A 19,842-nucleotide genomic window follows, 5' to 3' on the forward strand; every position below is an offset into this window, starting at 1 on the left:
CAATCGCCGCCGCGCGCCCCGCGACCCGCGTGCCGATGACGTCAGGGCCGCCCAATCGCCGCGCCGCAGACATCGCGGCTCCTCCTGGCGTGACCGAGCCCGGCCGTGACGGCTCCCGCCATTGGCCCGATTCGAAATTCGCCCCCTCCTGATTGGCCGGCCCGGCGGCAGGCTATTTTTAGCAGGGTATATAAAGCGGGGAAGCAGAGGCTGAGGTGGTTTTTTTTTTCCGAAGGGGCGGTGTGTGCGCGCGGAGCGGCCGCGCGGGGGAGGGGAGCGGCGAGCGCGGCGCTGCCGGCGGCGGCCGCGGGGGGCGCTGCGGAGCCGGGCCCGGGCTGTGCCGGGCCTGAGGAGAGGCGGCCCGTCGTGTCCGTCTGTCCGGGGGCAGCCGTGATCCCCCGCTCTTGAGCAGGGCTCTCTAGTCATGTCCGTCTGTCCGGGGGCAGCCGTGATCCCCCGGGTATGAACAAGGGTGTCCCGTCGTGTCCGTCTGTCCGGGGGCAGCCGTGACACCCTTGGGCATGAACAGGGCTGTCCCGTCGTGTCTGTCTGTCCGGGGCAGCCGTGATCCCCCGGGTATGAACAAGGGTGTCCCGTCGTGTCCGTCTGTCCGGGGGCAGCCGTGATCCCCCGCTCTTGAGCAGGGCTCTCTAGTCATGTCCGTCTGTCCGGGGGCAGCCGTGACACCCTTGGGCATGAACAGGGCTGTCCCGTCGTGTCTGTCTGTCCGGGGGCAACCGTGACACCCCTGGGCCTGAGCAGGGGCGTCCCGTCGTGTCCGGGGGTAACTGATATCCCCGGGCTTGAACAAGGGTGTCCCGTCGTGTCCGTCTGTCTGGGGGCAACCGTGACACCCCCGGGCATGAGCCCATCTGGGGTCAACCGTGATCCCCCGTGCCTGAGCAGGGCTCTCCAGTCATGTCCGTCTGTCCGGGGGCGACTGTGACACCTCCGGGCATGAATAGGGGCGACCCGTCTCTCCAGGGGTAACCGTAACACCCCCGGGCCTGAACAAGGGTGTCCCATCGTGTCCGTCTGTCTGGGGACAACCGTGACCCCCGGGCCTGAGCAGGGCTGTCCAGTCATGTCCGTCTGTCCGGGGGCAACTGTGACACCCCCGGGCACGAACAGGGGCGACCCGTCTATCTGGGGGCAACCGTGACACCCCCGGGCCTGAGCAGGGCTCTCCCGTTGTGTCTGTCTGTCCGGGGGTAACCGTGACGCCCCCGGGCCCGAGCAGGGCTGTCCCCTCATGTCCTGTCTCACCCGGCCGTGCCCCCTCGGGCCCATGCCGAGGTAACCGTGACCCCCTCTGGGGTCTGCGCAGGGTGCCCGCTCTGACCGGCATAATCGTGACCCCCCACAGCACCTTCCCCCCACAGGCTCCCCATGTGTTGTGTTTTCCACTGAGCAGGAGGGTTTGGATGTGACCCTCCGTCCTTTGTCCCCCGAGGGACAGCTGGGGAGGCCTCAAGGACACCTGGGTCCCGAAGCAGACCTGGAGGTGGTTCTGGAGCTTAGCATGGAGGGAGGTCTTTGCAGGGATGAATGACGCAGTGGATGATCCTGGCCAGCACCGTCTGACGCTGCTTCTCCCAATTCCACCTCAGCACAGATAGTTATTTGTGTTCATGGTGTCAGCTTTTTTAAGACTAGACTTGTCAATGATATGAATGTCTTAATATAATTTAAGAAACTGTGGTCATTAGCTTTCCAAAGGAGTGTCCGGTACATGGAACAAACAGTCCTAATGTGTTTTTGGTTTTTTTTTTAAGGACTTCTAATTTTCTGCTGATGTTTCCATCGTAATCTCAGCCTTATTCTTTCCATTTCTCCACTTTTCTCTGTACCTGTTGCTGGTTGCCTACAAATGATAACTGGAGTGTTTAATGTATATTTCTTCTGCCTACTGTTTTCTGTGAGCTGGTAACTGCAGGTGTGAAAATGTCAGTCTAACTTTCCATCCCTGGGCCCCTCATAAACTATTAATATGGTGATTCCTTAAACAAACAGCTGGTGTTCATGGTTGGTTTTCCTGTGTCTACGGGAAAAAAAAAGCATAAGGTCAATTAGAACATTATTTTATGTTTAGCAAAACAAGGCGATGCTGAAAACACAAAACATCTAAATCCAGATAATTATGCACGCTTGGTTGAATCAGTAATTCTTTGCTTGGTTTCACGTGGCCAAACATGTAAATATATATCCAAAATTGCCTTGCAGGCAACAGATAGTGCAGGTAGTTTTGTGTCTGCTTGTGGCCAAAATGAGATCCTTTTTCTGAAGAAAAGTGCAGAAGGAAAAGAAAAGAAAGGCCCTCTTAAGTAGGTGAATTATACACCTTACTTGAGTCTACTTTTAGTTCTGTGGGGTAAAATATTTTTTGGCCTGACATGCGGTGTGGGCTCCAGTCAAATATAACCTGGTAACATAACTCTGGGAATCATTAGTGTTTTTTTTAACTGACCAGCTCCCTGTTTAGACAAGATTTTATTTTCAAACATAGTGACAGTAAATGCAACTATCTGCTCTATATTACACTTGCCCCCTTTTTAGCTGTGTGTCATGTCAGAGAAATCTGGGCTTGTCAGAGGCTGGATGAGGTTGGCTCTGCCCACGTGGAGTTTGAGGCATAATGATCTTATTTTGTATGGGCAGTATTTCCCAGTGAAGGACAACTGAAAACAGCAGATGTAAATTGATGGAAATGAAAAAGTCCTTAAATGAAATGCCTCTTTAATAAGTAAGGTTTTCTGCACTGCTTTCAGTCTGTTATTGGTTGAGTGGGATGAAGAATCCTGTAGGAAAAAATGAACCAAATCAAAGAAAACTATGGCACAGATGTGACTATTGTGTAGTAAAAACTGTTTTAAGTTATATTCTGATTAAATGCTGGCTTTCATTAGCCAAGTGCCAATGGACAAAAGAAAATTGACATATGTGCCTCTGGATGAGTTCTAGATTGTGATTGTACGGAGAAATTTTAATTTCAGGTATCAAAAAGCATCAATAGAACTAAAGGTCAAACCCAGATAAGAAAGAATGGGTAAGAAAACACAGTGAAGAGAACAAAGTGTTTTTACCCAGTATGTGTTTAATAAGGAATTAAAATGAAATGGTGAGTCAAAAACATGCTGTGGTTTAGGAGACAGTTCCGTGGAACACAAGCTGAAGGGAAACTACTGGCACTAACAGCAGCCATGTGGAACGAAGGGATGGCGTGTGAGTTGAAGGGAATTTATTGTAGTCTGTGGAGGATAATAAACATTAGGACAAATTTTAATAGGCCCCAAAATGAAAGAAAATGAAAGAATGAACTAGTAAAGATACTTGGAGATATAATTTAGTCCCTAATGACTTCAAGCTATACAAAGCAGTTAAGTTTCAAATACCCATTTTATACTACTGGGATTTTTTTCAGTCATGAGCCAGGATGGAATTTACCTTGAAAACCTTAAAAGAAAACATGTTCTAACTTTAAAAAAATCCAGTGCAAAATCAGTCAGTCCTCTGGGACTACACAACTTTATTTAGATGTGCCAATGAAGGACAAAGACCCTGATTTAGAGCAGAGGCCTCTTCATTTATGTATGTGAAGTGTGTGTACTGACTGTGTGTACTCACTGCTAGTGAGTTAGGAAGGAACACAGTTACCAAGTGCCTTGGATAATTTTCTTGTCACTGCCATGCACTTAATTCATGGTGGATGCCCTTGATTACATAGAGCTAGTCACACACTTCCAATTCTGTAAATGTTCCCTGTGTTTTTAGCTCTGTATGATCAATACCACTTTAAAAAGTAGCAAAAATTGGTATAAATTGTATAGGATATCTCCAAATGTCAGAGCTTTGCCTGTGAAGTTTTACAATGGCTTTTTAGTAGGACTGTCCACAATTCAGAAGCAGCCAATTTACCACTTTAAGGCTGCTATTTTACAAATATGTGCAGGAAAAAAAAGCCCTGTGTGCCTTTTTTTTCCCCCTTTCCTTTTGCTTCATTAATTTTAGTAAGGTTCTGTCTGAAAAGCTGTATTGCCACATTACATACCCCACCACTTCTCCGTAGTAACCACTTTTGTCAGGAATGGTAGACCGTTCCTGGAAAATCTGCTCTCCTGAGTAGCAGGTGACAGACGGTGTTTTCCAGGTGGGCTGAGCTCCACATGAGGCAGGGGGAGCACCTGTTCTGTTCTTAGAATATTCATGCAATTTTTAGAGGACACATCAAGTTGGTCTGCATTGTATTCAGTGCTGAGAGCAAGAGGAGGAGAAAACTTCCTGAAAATGGTTCACATAGAGCCAGATGTAGGGAGGGTAGATGAAATGGGCAGGAATCAATAGCTTTTGGGTTGATTAGGATGAATGGACTTTATTTGGGATAAAAAGAGAGAGAGGGTGTCAATTGCATGAATGCGTTGTCAGATAGCAGAGAACACCACTTGAAACGATCTGCTTCCAAGGTGGCAAGTTGCTAAATCGAAAACTAGTATGCAATGTGATTCTACCACAGATAAAGTAAATGCTCTTTGAGGATATATAAATAGAACTGTAATGAGTAGGCAGGCAAGTGGGGTGATTCCTGATCTGTCACTCTGGCAAAGTTAGCGACTTACATTTCAGACCATAAATTAGACTAAAACTAGAAAAAGGTAAATTAATTTAAAAGATGTAATCATAAAAATACGGTAAGGAAGAATTTAGGTAAATGTGATGTGAACTTGTTTAGTAGACAGAAAACAGGAGAGGTGATGTGTTTCCCTGCAAATACTGGTAAAAAATTAACCAGAATGGAGAGGAAGAAATGGTTGTCATTAGCTAATGTTAACAGAACATGAATCAATGACCCCCAGCTGAGTCAGAGGCGGTGTGTTGTGTGGTTTTTGTCATTCTGATTTGTTGGTTTTTGGGTTTTTTTCTTTCTCTTCGGATAGAACCCACAGCTATGTAATTTCTACAGTTTACCTCCTACAACGCCTTGTAGTTCATGGTTTTAAACTCCTGTTTCCACTTTGGTTCTCCTAGAGGTGCCTAAACAGTCAATGAGTGGTAGTGCACTGGTCTGTGATTCCCATCAGCACCCAGAAAGAGCATGAGAGTAAAAGATGTCAACAGACAATCCTTTTCCAGGCAGATGTATTGAAGAATGTCTTCCTTAAGTGTCCTTAATTGCCTCACCTTAAAGGCAATTACATTTTCCATTTCCATAACTGGCACTGGAAAGGTGATTCTGTCTCTCGCTGCTGTAGTTACGAGTGACGATCCTGTAGTGACCTAGTTGCAAACAGGTTATTAAATCTGTTTTCTCATGTACCCATGTTGTCTTTATGTTTTAAATAGGTCTTTTTTTTTCCTCCCTGATGCTTAGCTGCTGGATGTATTTATGAACAAAACATCCATTCACTTTTCAGCTCTTTCTTCTGTGTCTGTATTAGGACAGAATTAGACCTTGTTTCCACAAGAGGCTCGGTTTAGCAGTGTGCTTAATAGTACACAAGAGTATTAGTAATAGGAGTTATAAGTCCTAATTGAATGGGAGTTTCATGGGTTTTAATATAAAAAATATCATGTATGGTTTTCTAAAGTATTTAAAAGCACTCATTCTGTACAGGGTAAATAAAATCTAACTTAGAAAAAGTTTACTATTTTCATTTTTGTGAGATCTGAACTTTAGAATTACTACTTTCTGAGCAGTGTACAAAATCTTCCATGAAGTAAAAAATCTTCTATTATTAAAAAAAAAAAAAGTAAGGTAGCCTTTCAGACCTTTCTTTGTAAATATGAGTAATCTGTATAAAGAAAAGCACACATTCTTTGCAAAGCATCCTTACGAAAGATGGGAGTTTAGGGTGAACAGCCTCATAAGTAGCAAATTGGAACAATTGGGGCTTGTCTGACAAGTCCCTTGTTTGCTTTTAGGAAGTTTACTATGAATTTGCTGTTATTAATGATTAAAAAAGCAGCTTGAGCTAAGAAAAAAAAAAAACACCTGTGTCACTGGGCATTTTTTCATTTTCATATGACTGGTTTTTAGTTTTTGCTGCTGCTAATTAGTGAGCATTATTTAACAGAGCATTAAGCTGGGAAACTTAATTCAGAACAATTTTGGAAGCAGTGAGAAAAGGAACCCAATAAGAACCAGTCATTTTGTGAAGCGAGAGACTGGAGGACTAATGATTGTTAAAAATAGCTGGGCTGTCTCACTAGCTGCTTGTAAGGCTTAGTAAAAGTACATAGAATTAGATTGTAGCTGCAAACTTTCATAGGAGAATGCAAGGAAGTATTTCTAAGCAGTGATGCCAATTAGACACAGGGCTGGCTGGCTGGGGTGGTTGTGAAACTGCCTTTTCTGGGAATTAGTCATGGCAAGACTAGACAAGGAGTTGTGTGGAAGCCCCAGCCAAGAACGGCAGACCTTTGCTTGGAATTGAAGTACATGGCCCAGGATAGCTTTTCCAGCTTGTTACGTCTCTGCTCCGACTTCACGTGAAGGGCATTGTATGGGTTGTAAGTTTTGTGAAGGGTTTTAAGAGTTTCTCTATGTCACAGTGCTCCTTTCTGTGGTGAATGGGAGGGAGAAAAAAATGCCTACTGCTGTATCAATAGGGAGCTTTTCTCTTAACAGGGTATGGGATAAACCTTTTGCCCCTGGCAACTTGATTTTTCATGGCACAGGAGAGCAATCTCATTGTGTCGCTCCTTATGAGAAGTGGGAGTCAGTGCTGATTCACCCCCCTCACCATTAACTGCAAAATTAAAATTAGGTACAGGGTCTGATATGCGCATGTCCATACATACATATTTGAGAGCAAAATGAACTGTGGCCTTCTTTGGGACACAAGGAAATAAACACAGTCATTAAAGAGTCAGCACCGTTACCACATAGTGAACCTTTACTCACTGTTCCCACCTATTGTTATTTGAAATACCCCGTTTCCTGTTTTCTGTAACTGTTGCCAATGGTCAGGATTCAGATCTCATTCACATCAGAGTAACTCTGGTAGCTTTGGGACATCAACAGGGAAAAGGAAGTGAAAAGCAAAGTGACTATGATGAAGTAACCCTGAGTTTCCACTGAAGTGCAGAGGGTTTAGTCCCAGTCAGTGCCAGAGCTCAGCCTGGCATGTAGGAATTCAGGGAGATTGCTGTGTGCTGTGTAAGCCCCCGTCAATACACTCACACTGCTGTCATTGCTGCTATTGTGCACTAGGATGACAGCGAAAATAAAATGAAAATACTTACTCTGTACGTATCTGAGATGAATGGGCATATATAACATATAAACACACATAATAGCTAGTTACTTTTTCATTCATGGAGGCTTATTGGGTCCTCATTATGAAACTCTGAAATCATAAGAAAAATCTGAATGACTGTGTAAAAAGTATTTTTCCTGATTTTTTGTATTACAGCCTGGTTAGGCTGTAATAAAACAAAATGAAAAAAAAAAAGACACTGCCCCCAAAAACCAAAACAAAAAACACCAACCAACCAACCAAACAAAACCCAAACAAAAAACCCAAGCAACAAAAACCCCCACCCTTTGTTCAAAGTGTGGGAGAAAGGATTTTTTTATCTGAATTTCATAACAAATAAGCAGAAACACAGGTCTGAAGGATCAGACCCACAAAGGTACCTCTCAACTCTCAGTCATTTTTCCCTGCACAGAAACTTATTGGAAATGTAAATGCCAGTAAAGCATTGTGAATTCTTGGCTGGTATTATCTCTGGGTCTCAGTTCCCTAACTATACAGAAAGGATACTACTTCCTTCCTTCATTTTATGCCAAATGTAAGCTCTGGCCGAAAAGAGAGATTATGGCAGAGCCAAGAAATTGACTCAGATCTTCTGAGTCCTAATCCAGGCTTGATATCATAAACTCATCTTTCATTTGCTTTTGAATAACAACCAAAGTGTTAACCTTATTCCTATACATTTGCAAGCTGATGGAGTTCTTATCTGTGGTGGTCATTGTGTATCCTGCTGGCAATTTCACAGCCTTTTAAAGCTTTTTCCTCCTGAATACTTTTTTCCTTTCCCCAAGAGATAGGCAGCTTCCTTCAAGACTTCCCCACCTGAGCTTGCCTGTCTTCTTTGGTGGTGTGTGCTGTGTGATCTTCACCTGGTGCAGAAATCATCTCTGATTATTTTTAATTACATGTCGATGTTCTCTGTAATCCTTACCTGTTATTTGCATCTAATCATTTTCCCTCAAAAATATGTGAACTTTTTTTTAGGAGATGTCCTAGAAGCTTTTTGTCAAATGAAAATGTTTTGTTTTAAATGAGCCCTTTTTTGAGTTTGAATGCTCAAGACAACTTGCTTTTTTCAAGTGACAATTAAGTTAGTAAACACACAGAGAAACCAAAAATCTTTCTTGCTCCATTTTTTCCATTCTCTTGTAGTTTAGGAAATTTATTTAAGCGGGGATTTTTTAAAATCTCATTTGATGTTCATTTGGAAATCATGAATTTCAGAGGCATGATAGAAATAAAAAGTTGTATTCAAAGCAAATAGACTGTCTTCTTGTTTTAACTGGAAGGAGAAAATTTTTAACCAGCCGATCTTTTTGGTATCATCTGATTTAATAGACAACCACACTTTTGTTTCATAGAATGCTGATGGTACCTTTGACATAATTGTGTGTATGTTTTGTAAATTTGAATGTAAATGTTCTAATTTTAATAAAAGGCAGAAGTGCTTTTCTCATTCTTTTTAAATGTCGTCATTATGAATGTCTTCAGTACAGTAAAACCTTGAAGAGTTTTTCTGATTTTTTGGGTCTTGTCCACTTGGAAACTAATCCATTAAAATGAACATGCAAATAATTTGATCAAAACATTACACACATGAAAATTATTAGACACCATCCTGCAAATGTGAGTTGCTAAACATTTATTCAGTGGTAACCCAAACTATGCAATAGTCAAGCAAATTTGTGTAAGATGCTGTGGTGGTTTTGCTCTACACTGTGCATACAGAAGCAGTCATGCTAGGAAAAAAGCATGAAAATTATACTTCTGTAGTTATTATTCTTCATTGACTATATTGTGATAACACCTAAATGCATCATCAGTGCTGAATGCCATTGGGCTACATGTGGAAAGAACAAACACTAAGTGACAGTCCCCATCCCAAAAGGATTAGTTAAACATGATTTTAATTAGGACTGATTGGTCCCTTTACAGAGTGTATTTCTGCCACTAACTATTTCAACATACAACATATTAATTACAACTGCATTTTTCCCAGTTCCATCAATAGCTGATCTCAGGGATGTCATTTGGGGGCAGGATATAACATGGCAGTTTCCCATTTTTCAAGGGGTCCCAGGTGAGCTCAGTCATGTAGCAGTGGGAATGGAAAGGAAGAGTAGGAAGGGGCTGGTCCTGCCACTGCCTGAGTTGGTGATGCTCTTGTTGCTGCATTTGAATGCTTGGCTTTTGATGAGAACTGCTGGACTCATGACCTGTCTTGGAGGCCTCATGGTGCTAGCCAAGCTGTAAATACATCTACACAGCCAATCCCTTGTCTGTTTTTGGAAAAAAGATAACAAACAAAGCAGGGTAAAAGGGAGCTACACTGTTCCTAATTTGCAGAGCAGGAGATCTGAAACACCAAAAGTTTGTCTACAAAGGGAGAATTCCACTGCTGTGAGATCCTCAGTGGAAACGTTTCCTGCTCACTGACAAGCAGTATCTGTGTCCAGATGAACAGATGGCTTTTGCTTCACTGTGACTCATGGTTGTTACAGGGTGGGAAAGTCCTCTGAAGTAAGAGCTTTGGGGGTTTCTATCCTTTGCTTCTTTGTGCTGTTGCTGGGCCCAAAGCACTACGGAATTGCTCTCTAGCTTTTGGCTGATGTACATAGTGTTATTTTTTAGTGATATGGGCAGCAACTGTTGAAAAGGCCATGTTTCTTTTAGGGAGGTTGTCTCGTAATTTGAAAGGGAATATTCGTCAATATGATCACAGGGGAGAAGTTGTAGAAGGAAAAAGAATAACTAGTCAGAGTGTTGTGGAGAGCAGTGAGGGAAGTGAAACACAAAAATGTTGGGCATTCTCCTTCTTCAAAGGCGAGTAAAAACTTCTTATCTGAATGTTTAAAGTCACCAGCACACAATGGTGCATGTGTACAGATAATTAAAATACCATCAATTCCCTACCTCCAGGAACTGTAACTCGGAGCCTGTTGTGTCTTGGCACTTTTGTAAAGTATCAGACAATGCTATAGATGCTGCTCACAAATTAAAATGACACAAAAATAAAAAACTCAAAAAAAATGCAATTAAATGTAAATAAGGTCTCCTGGAAGTTTTTCTGAAATAGAAACACTGCTTGCTCAAGTAAAATTCCTTTTAATCCAGTAGCTTTCTATCTTCCCAAATCCCTGTGGGATGAAAAGATGAGCCTTGTGGCATGCTTGGAAGGTTAATGAATGTGGACTTTAAACACACTCTCAGGAAGTACTTCTTATTGAAAATATGTTATGGAAAGTACCCTTTAAAAAAGGGTACTAGTATGAGCACTTCTGTAACTTATAAGAATAGTTCTACATAGTGAGTAAACACGATTTTTTATTCGCTGCTTCCTGTGCCATTGAAATACCATACTGTGAATATCATCCACAGGTAAATGGCTCCTGCAAGCACTAAACTCAGCTGGTTTCATGCAGTCCTGCTTTGTCAGAGAGCAGCATTCAGCAGTAGCTCTTAGAGCTGAATAACCACTGGGGTAGCTTCAGGTAGAGGGCCCAGCACCCACCGGGAACTTAATCTGCGCATAGCCAGAGGGCAAGACACCTGCCACAGCCTCTCCAGCCGGAATAAGTGGTTGTGCTTGTCTGGCCAAAGAAAGAGGTGTTTGCCAGGACTGTTATTTAACCTGCAAGGTGCGTCCTGGGGTCCAGCAGTGACTCAAAACACAAACCTCCCATCTCAGACTGTAACCCAAAACAGTCCTTTCCAATCCATTCTGTTGCTTCCAACAGTGTTTCCATGTTGATTTTTTTTTTTTTTTCAATCTTGAGACACATCCATGTATCCATTGTCCATGCTTCAGTCTTGAAATGGCATGTGGAACATTCATTTTCATACCAGGAGGCTGAAGTAGGACAGAGACAGATAAATACACAATATGTGTAATTCTTTTATCCATCATAATCTCAGTGGATATACTTTTATTTCTGTACAATTGCAATAGTACAGATGACTTACACAAAATCTCTAGAGCAGCAATCTCTTTGTCAAATGACCGTTCTTTGAAAATTCAGTATAATGGCAACTGCCAATATATTTGATTACTTGTAAAATTCCCTTTTTCCCTAGCCCCTCAAAAGTTTTTCATGTGCCTGACTGCATCTGACACTCACACAACTGCTAAAAAATTTAACCTTTATTTTTAATTCTAAGACCATTTTCCTGTAGACAAGTGAATAGGTGAAAATCTGAATTCTAACATGAAAATAAATAGGCCATCTCTGGATTTTTACATTTGAAGAAATCTCAAAGTGGCAACTACCTGGTCAATAACTGCCCAAAACTGATACTGACACACCTGTGATATAATAAAATATGAAGTTTTAGACCAGTATCATGAATTTTAAGAAGCCTGACAAATAAAATTTAGGATTTATTTAATGTATCTGTTGGATGTTGGTTTTAGTATTACAGGAGATAATTTGGATTCTTTTCATGTTTTAATATTACCTCAATCAGATTAAAAATACAGAATTATGGTCCTTCTGCTGTCTTCCCAGGAGACTTCTCTGGTGTCTAATTTAGATTTCATTAGGCTAATATATATCATTAATTAGACATTTCACTGATAAAAGAATAGATTTTCTCTTATCAAGAGAAAATCGGTAGATTTTTCTCAAGGGAGCTCTGACAGATCTAATTTTCCTGGACTTCATGAAAGAATTCGAACTGATATTGCATGTAGAATTATTATTAATATTTCCATTCCATATCTTGGCAGGCAGGAGAAGTAGGAATGTGGTGATGAAATATACTGGTGGCACAAACCAGGGAGATGTTTTCAATACAGAGATGGATTGTACTTTAGCACCACAGGAAAAGAAATGGCCTTGAGGGCTGGGGTAATACCAGCTGAAAGGGAAAACCAGTCTAAATTCAGGGTCATGCACTTACGTACCAAACCCAAGGATTTATTTTGCACTGTAGGAAATAGTCAGTTTGTCTTGACAGAAGAACGAGTAGGCCATTTAATCACTGATCAGGAGATCACCTGATCGTGAGATCAGGAAGAATTTCATCCAGTGGCAGGAAGGTAAATGAAGTTGTGGGGTGCAAAAGGCATTTCCAGAGTTAGATGCTTGTGTGGAAAACCCTAAGCTGCATCATGTCTGGAGCCCCATATCTAACGGGAAATACACTGCATGAACAAATAGCAGAGAAGGGTGGCGTGGCCTAGAGAACTTCTGTTGAGAGAGAGAAAAATACAAAATTATGTTCATTTAGGCAAAGAGAGATTTTGTCCTCTGAATGAAGAAGAAATATCAGAGAGGAAGAACATTAATAAACATGACAGGCAAAAGAAGAGTTGCATAGAAAGTAGTTGTGCAAAGGTTCTGATTGGAAACTAGGATGTTTTATGTATTTTGTTTAGACTGGCAAATCTTGTAGTAGGGGTAGTGGAATGAAAATCTCATTATTAGCAGTAAAAAAAGTCAGCCCTGCTGGATCAAGTGAGTGCTGTATCAGTTTCAGTATTCTCTTGTTCAACCATGATAAATTTTTTGCAGAAATGCCAGGAATTCAACCTCAGAACTTGTGATAATGAAGGACTAGATTCACATTCTCCCTTTAAAATAAGAAGGACAAAAGCCCACTGGCAATATTTTAAGAAAGGGAGAGTTTGTGAAGCTGTGTGCTTCCTGCAGTCCATTCCTTTTGTGCTCCCTTAGCATTCAGTACTGCTGGACTAGTGATGTTAGATACTACATTTGTGCCTTAAAAAAAATCTCTTTGTAGATCTGATGTCCATGAATTTATTTTCTGTTTGTTTCTTCAGTGTTATTTTATCAATGATTGTCTGTTTAGGGGTTTAGGCTCTATATGTGGACAAGCCCCTTCCACTCATCTCACATATTGCAGCTCTGAGGAGCAAAAATATTTACCATACTGGACTCTTGTGATTGCATGTGTCACCCTTGTGTCATCATGAAAATCCTCTACTATGGGACACTTTTAATGTTAAGATATGTTTAGCTCCTTAGGAGCAAAATATTATGTTTCTATAGCATAGAAACCAGTATTCGGATGGCACCACAAGTTCTTTAGTCACCAAGCAATATTTGAAACAAATAAATATGCATTCAATTTTTGGGATACATAGCAGACATATTTCAGCCTTTAAATAGGCTTTTTGCCTTTTGAAATAACCACTGAGCTAGAGCTGTTATCTCAGTTCTCACTTTCAAGCTCTGTCAGGCAGCGAGGGCCGGCGGTGACTGCCCGGCAGCTGCACAACAGGAAGCAGGGGAAGTCTGCTGCAGCTTGCAGCGCCGCTGTTTAAAGGACAGTCGCGACTGTCCTTGCGTGAGTTCCAGATAGCGGAGCTGCAGGCAGATCTGAGCTGGCACTTACTCACCTCCAGCACACCTCAGTCTTTCAGACTCTCCCCTGGGAGTGGATGTTCCATTGTCTGGCATCTTCTCTTCAACAAGGCTGCTCTTGTCGTCAGGGTGACTGTTCTCCATCATCGCTGGCATTTTGCCTGTACCTGCCACGTGTCCTTGGATGTCATGCTTCCTATCCTTATTGTTTATGAGATTCAGGTAGTCATAAAGAACTCAGGAAATGTCTTTCTGGGAACCCCCAAATATTTTTAAAGGCCTTTTGTTTTTTTTTAACTTTCCTCACTCATACTTTTTTTTTTTGCTTAGGTTTTCCAAATAAGGTTTGCTTTCCTCTTTTGTCTATATGTGACATTTCTCAAATCAAAGCTGCAAATGCTTTCATAAATAGGCAGAAGTGTTGTCTGCCTTCACTTCTGTTAGTAGAATATCTCTGTTGCAATAATTTTAACAAGGAGTGCATTGAATTTATTGAACTTATTCAAAAAGCATGTTTATGACCATTGTAGTGCTGGCTCTGCAGCTTCTCACTCTTCAGAGATGGAAACACATTACTGTTAAGAACTGTGTACAGTGATTGCTCTTTCCCCATTTTGTGGCTAACAGGAAATATGTTTAAATTGTGGCATGAGAATAGACAGCTCAGAAGAGGAATTGGAGCAGAAAAGCCTGTTGCATAAATGGTAGAATTTTATAGTATTGAGTAAATGTTTATAATCTGTAGTGGTGAGTTTAGAATTCATGACAAAACTGCAAGCATATGATTTTTATTTTTTTCTTGAGGACAAGGATAAATAGTTGAAATCCTATTTGTACTGGCAAGTGATTCATGTTTGCAATTGACATCCAGAGGTTCTGGTATGTGCTGGACTTGTGGCTCATTGGTTAGATGATATTGAACACAATTTTAACCTTTTCCAGGCATGCACAACCTCAGATCACAATCACATTAAGAACTGAGGAAAGGGATGATTTGATGTCTTCAAAAGTCAGTTCAGTATCCTGAGCTTTAGTTTGTCAATAAATCTCATGAACTCTGCATGTAAGATGGGAAGGCTGAAGAATGTTTTTGAGCTTTCAGATTTACACAGTGCAGCACAGCTGCATCCCAGCTCTCTGTTAGTATTCCTGGACCCTACTTTGGGCTGTGTTTTTGCTACTGCATGTTGCTGGGTCATTTTAAGTTTCTCATCCGACAACCCCCTTTGGGCTGCTCTCAAGCCATTCATCCCTCAGCCTGTGCTTGTCCTTGGGATGGCCCTGACTCACATGCACAGCCTTACACAGGACCATGGTGAACTTCTGGAGGTTCCCATGGGCTCACCTCTCCAGCCTGTCCAGGTCCCTCTGGATGGCATGCCTTCCCTCCAGTGTGTCAAACCTGCTGGGGGGCACTGAGCCCACTGTCCATGTCACCAACAGAGACCTTAAACACCCCTGGTCCCAGTACTGGCCTCTGAGGAGCAGCTCCCACCACCATTATGCAGTGAATGCAGTGAAGCACCATTGTACAGTGAGATCCTTAGGGAAGTGGACAGTATTAGCAAGAGCAGACTTTTTCTACTTTAGCTTATTATATAATTTCAGTATAACACATTTTCTCTATTAATTCCTGAAATTCATAAGAGTTTGTTTTTCTCTCTGGTTATTGCTTCTGTGGTCCTGTTAGGATCACTTTTAGAATGAGTTAGGCAAATGAAGACCACTTTCTGAAGCACTTTTTCTATCTTGAGTTTCTGTGTCTTTAGTTTCAAGGAGAACTTGTCTCCTATGCAGCCCATTTCCTTTTTCAGTTCTTCAAAATTTCTGCAGAGTTTCTTTATTTCCCTTATTTTATATGATGCAGTACATATTGAAGAGAAAATACATCAAGAATATGATTTAATAGGTCTCTCTGTGTATGTGTGATATTCGAATTCCACCAAAAGCTTGTGTATTTTATAGAGAATTCATTCTGCATGCCCAAAATCAGTTTTCAGAATCTTTCTATTTTACAGCTTGAGGCCATTAAAATGCATTGCAGCAGCATCCCAAATGTATACAAGTGAAAAAAATATTTTGTTCTTATGAAAAAGCAACCTGTATTAACTTCCTAAGTTTACAAATCACGAATATTGTTAGTGGGTACCGTGCCTTACAACAAGTTAAAATTATATCCTGTCCCAGAAAAAAGGAATTAAAAAAATAAAAGAAAAGAAAAATAAAACAAAACCAGGCCACTAATCTCAAAAACTCAGAATGCTTTCTCCATCCCCATCTCTTGGGTCAGCCTGGCCTGATGTGAAGCTGGGAGGTGCACACAGTAACAAGCATGTTACAGTTTATCTGTTCCTGTCAACTGCTGCTCCTGGCTGAGTGTGCTAAATCAGAGCTCTGGAGGCTCTATTTCAGTAAGAAATATAACATCAGGGCTGAAACTTGTCAGTTCCTAGATTAAGGCTTCACATATGATGGAGGCCCATTAAAACATGAGTACTTTTGAGAACACATGCGGATGGAGGATTTGTAACCATAAAACTGACACGGTTCCAATGGAAGATAGCAATATATTCGTGCCTGTTGAACATAACGCAGAGAAAGCTGACTCCAAGCATTCATATATTAAATGTGAGGTCCCAGAAAAGTACAGCATTGGCTTTAAAGCAGTGAAATGTAGATAATAAATAAGTTCCTTTTATTATCCTTCAAGTGTTAAAGCACCAAGGGTTTATGTTTCAAGTCTGTCTGAGCAAATATGAGATATATGGAAAAGTTACATATCTGTGTGTGAGTATTCAGATATAAAATTGTGGTTCCCAGTTGTTTTTTCAGACACTTGTACCATGAGAGTAGATATGGAATAAGAAGAATTTTGCTGTAGACTTGAAATGATTTTCATATTATGTTCTATGGTTATACAGTTAGAAAAAGAAACATGTTTTCTCAGATTTAGTTTTAAGTTATGAATAGATAGCAAGGCTTTGTCCAGCACTTAAAGATGTTAAAATCACTTAATTCATGGCAGTGCTTGGGTGGGACAGCTGACTGAAAGCAAATCATGAGAGCAGTTAAACCCTGGAAGAGTTTGATTGAAATGCCTTTCTTAAATATCGTGCCACAGTGTTTTGAAATGTTAGGGTCTGATTGTCAGTATATTTAATAGGTATAACACTGGCATTACTTAAGCTTCTGCAATTTGAAATCACAGAAGCACACCCTGTGGTTTAGTAGTTCTGGGCAGATGGTGGAACAAGGTAGCTATTTTTTACTGCTAGAAGATAAAAATGCTATTTGACAGAGCACAGAAAACCATGTTGCTTTAACAGCAAAATTATGAAATCTTCTGTTTTCATGGGCTGGAATTATAAAATGATGCTTGTGTCACAAGGAAGATAACAGTGAAATGATGTAGGGTGCTGAGGCACTTCAGGATATATTTCATTTTATGCTGAATTGTAAATTCATATTCACTGCAATGGCTTTCCAAATAAGTTAAATTTTTTACACATTTAAAAAGGTAGTGTGTTTTAATGTCAAAGAAGAATGCTGGAGGCCTGGCTGTGTTCTTGCCGTGCCTGTTGCGGGAAATTGTCCAGTTTTATTTTTAATACCTAAAATTAGGCTCTGGACACAGTGTGGAGGCAATAGATAAACACTGTTGCTATAGAGTTTTTAAGTTAACCCATGAACTCTTTTTTTGGCTGCTCCCTGCCCAAGATAAAAAGCTGGCATTAGTATTTATATGTTATTTATATATTTGTATGGGATATTTGAGTCATTGTAGTGTGGAGTATAACACTTCCTTGGCATTTTAAAAATACAAAACTTACAACAGACCAGGAAAATATTCAGAAGATGATGAAATCCTGTTCCAGGAGTGCTGCAGCTGGTGGCATGTTTACTCTCTGTTGTTGGAAGGGGAATTTGAATTTGGCTTGCACAGTTAGTTTCTTTTTGTGCAACTTTTATGCAGTTGTGAACTGTGCTTAAAGGTACTTGCGCCAAAAATGAATAACAGCAGTGCAGCATTTGAAGGAAAACTGTTTTTTCTCTTTCCACAGTTATGTGAACTTATATGTAATGCAAAAGATACACACTGTAAGTGACAGTGCAGAAGTGGAGAGGGAAAGAAACTGTTCTGGGCTAGGCTGGGTGCCAGGTATTAAGAGAATTTTTCTTTTGCGCTGATTTTAGGAGAAGCAGCATAACACCATGTGCCATTTATAAGTACTTGAGGAAAGATCATGTAATAGGCGGTTACAACAGGCACATATTTGCTTCAGCTGTAATGCCTGGGTGAAGTTTGCTTTAACTGTAACAGCGACATCAGTCATGTTAATTGTCATGGAAAGTTACTGGTCCAGACACAAATCTCCTCACTCATCCTCATTCTCATGATGATAATGTGGCTGGTTATACTTTACTCACCCATGTGGGAGAATTCCTGCCCTGGGGGGGGAGGTGTTAAATTTTGTACAGACAGCAAATTTTAGAGAGTTAAAAGGACAAGAGGTTTCCAGATGCCTTGCATTAGACTGAGTGGTTATTCCTAACCATAAATGTTTAACTACACTCCCTTAGCAAATCACTTTCAAAATAGATATTAATTTTCAAACAAAACCAGTTGCCTTGTGAAACTGTTGGTTGGTTAGGGGGAAAAAAAATGACCTAATGCTTCTGAATAAAATATCTGATCTCCTGTTGCCAAGGCTGAGTCACTTCCTGTTACAATAACAAGACTGTCATCAGCAAACTTCTCTAGCCACACAGTGGAGCTTGCCAGCGTGTGCATGGCTTTATTTGTCCATGTTGTTAGAAAGTTACCGTTGAAAAACACACTGTACTAAATTTGGAGGCACCAGCTTTGCATTCAAGTGCGTTCGTGTCGGATCTGGGTTGCATTTACTCCTGGTAGTATAATCTCTTATTTCTTCGTGCAACATAATAATATCCACCCAGCTGTGTACAGTAATGTTGTAATTCTATCAAGGGATTCTAGACACAACATAGTGCATTAATATCATCAGAGCTTTCTCAACTGGAATCTGCAGGATCACAGTCAGCTGCTTCTTATTTACAGGAATGAGATTTGAAAAGTACCTGGAAGTTCATTCCACTTGTCACCTAACAGATAACCTCCAGTGCCTTCTGGACTGTGGTGGGTTTTCAAGGACCGTTTAAGTTATCTTTGAAAACATTAAGCACACAGTGGTTTCGATCACGTTTCTGCAGGACGGACACTGGCCTGGTTTGCAGGCGGGGGGGGTCTGCTCCTGCTGCACCGCTGAGTCAGCAGAGCAGGAATTCATTAGGGCTTTTACATCACAGCTTGGAACTCATTTCCTGGGCAAAATCAGTTGGCAAAAGCCCTTTCTGCCGTTAAAGCAGCTAGAAAATAAAAGCTAAATCCAGTGTTTAGCTTCAGTGCCATTATTACTCCCTCCGTGCCCTGTGTTTCAAACATTATTTGGGAGCAGTGTCTGGCCGGCTGTACTCTGGATGATCTGTCAGATCCGTATGTGAATCACAGTGACTGACTCATTCAGTGCAACACAAATGACTTCTCTGAGCCTGTTAATAAGATATGGGGGGAGTGCATGTTATCTTACATGTTCTTTGGGACTTTCATCCTGGTTTTCTGTCCAAAAAATCAAGCCTCATATCAAGCCCCCAAGCTTTAGGGCCAATGGAAAACCTTCACTTCTTTGTGCCTCAGTTTCCCCCTTTGGGAAAGAGATGTTTTAAACTTTTAAATTGATTTGGCACTCATGGACAAGCAGAACTATACACAAAGAAAACACTGATTCTTTCAAGCAAACAAAATAATCTCCGCAGGTTCTGGTTTTGTTTTACTGCATTTACTGTATTTAATATTTGTCCTGCAGAATAATTTATGCTAGTTCTTCCTGAGAGCCATGTGGTGGATAGTCCTACATGGCCTGTGTCTCTTTTGCCAGAGTTCTTCAGCCAAATCCAGAAGACTCCAACTGAATGAACATACTTGTGAACATACAAGAGGGAGGCCATCCCACTCATGGGAAACGTCAGTGAACATCCTTTTCATCCCCCCATTTTTCCAATCAAATTGTAATAAACATGGCACAGAACAAGGATCCTGTTAATAGTTAGCCAAGCTCTCTTAATCTTCAGTTTTCTTACTTTCACATTTTTACAAAAGAAAAAAAAAATCACTTTTTTTTCTTTTCCTTTCTGTTTCATTTAAAAAGGAAAACAGAAAATGTAAGTTGATATGTTTCAGTTGACTA

The sequence above is a fragment of the Passer domesticus genome, chromosome 1 (genome assembly GCF_036417665.1).
Source record: "Passer domesticus isolate bPasDom1 chromosome 1, bPasDom1.hap1, whole genome shotgun sequence".
Lineage (NCBI taxonomy): Eukaryota > Metazoa > Chordata > Aves > Passeriformes > Passeridae > Passer > Passer domesticus.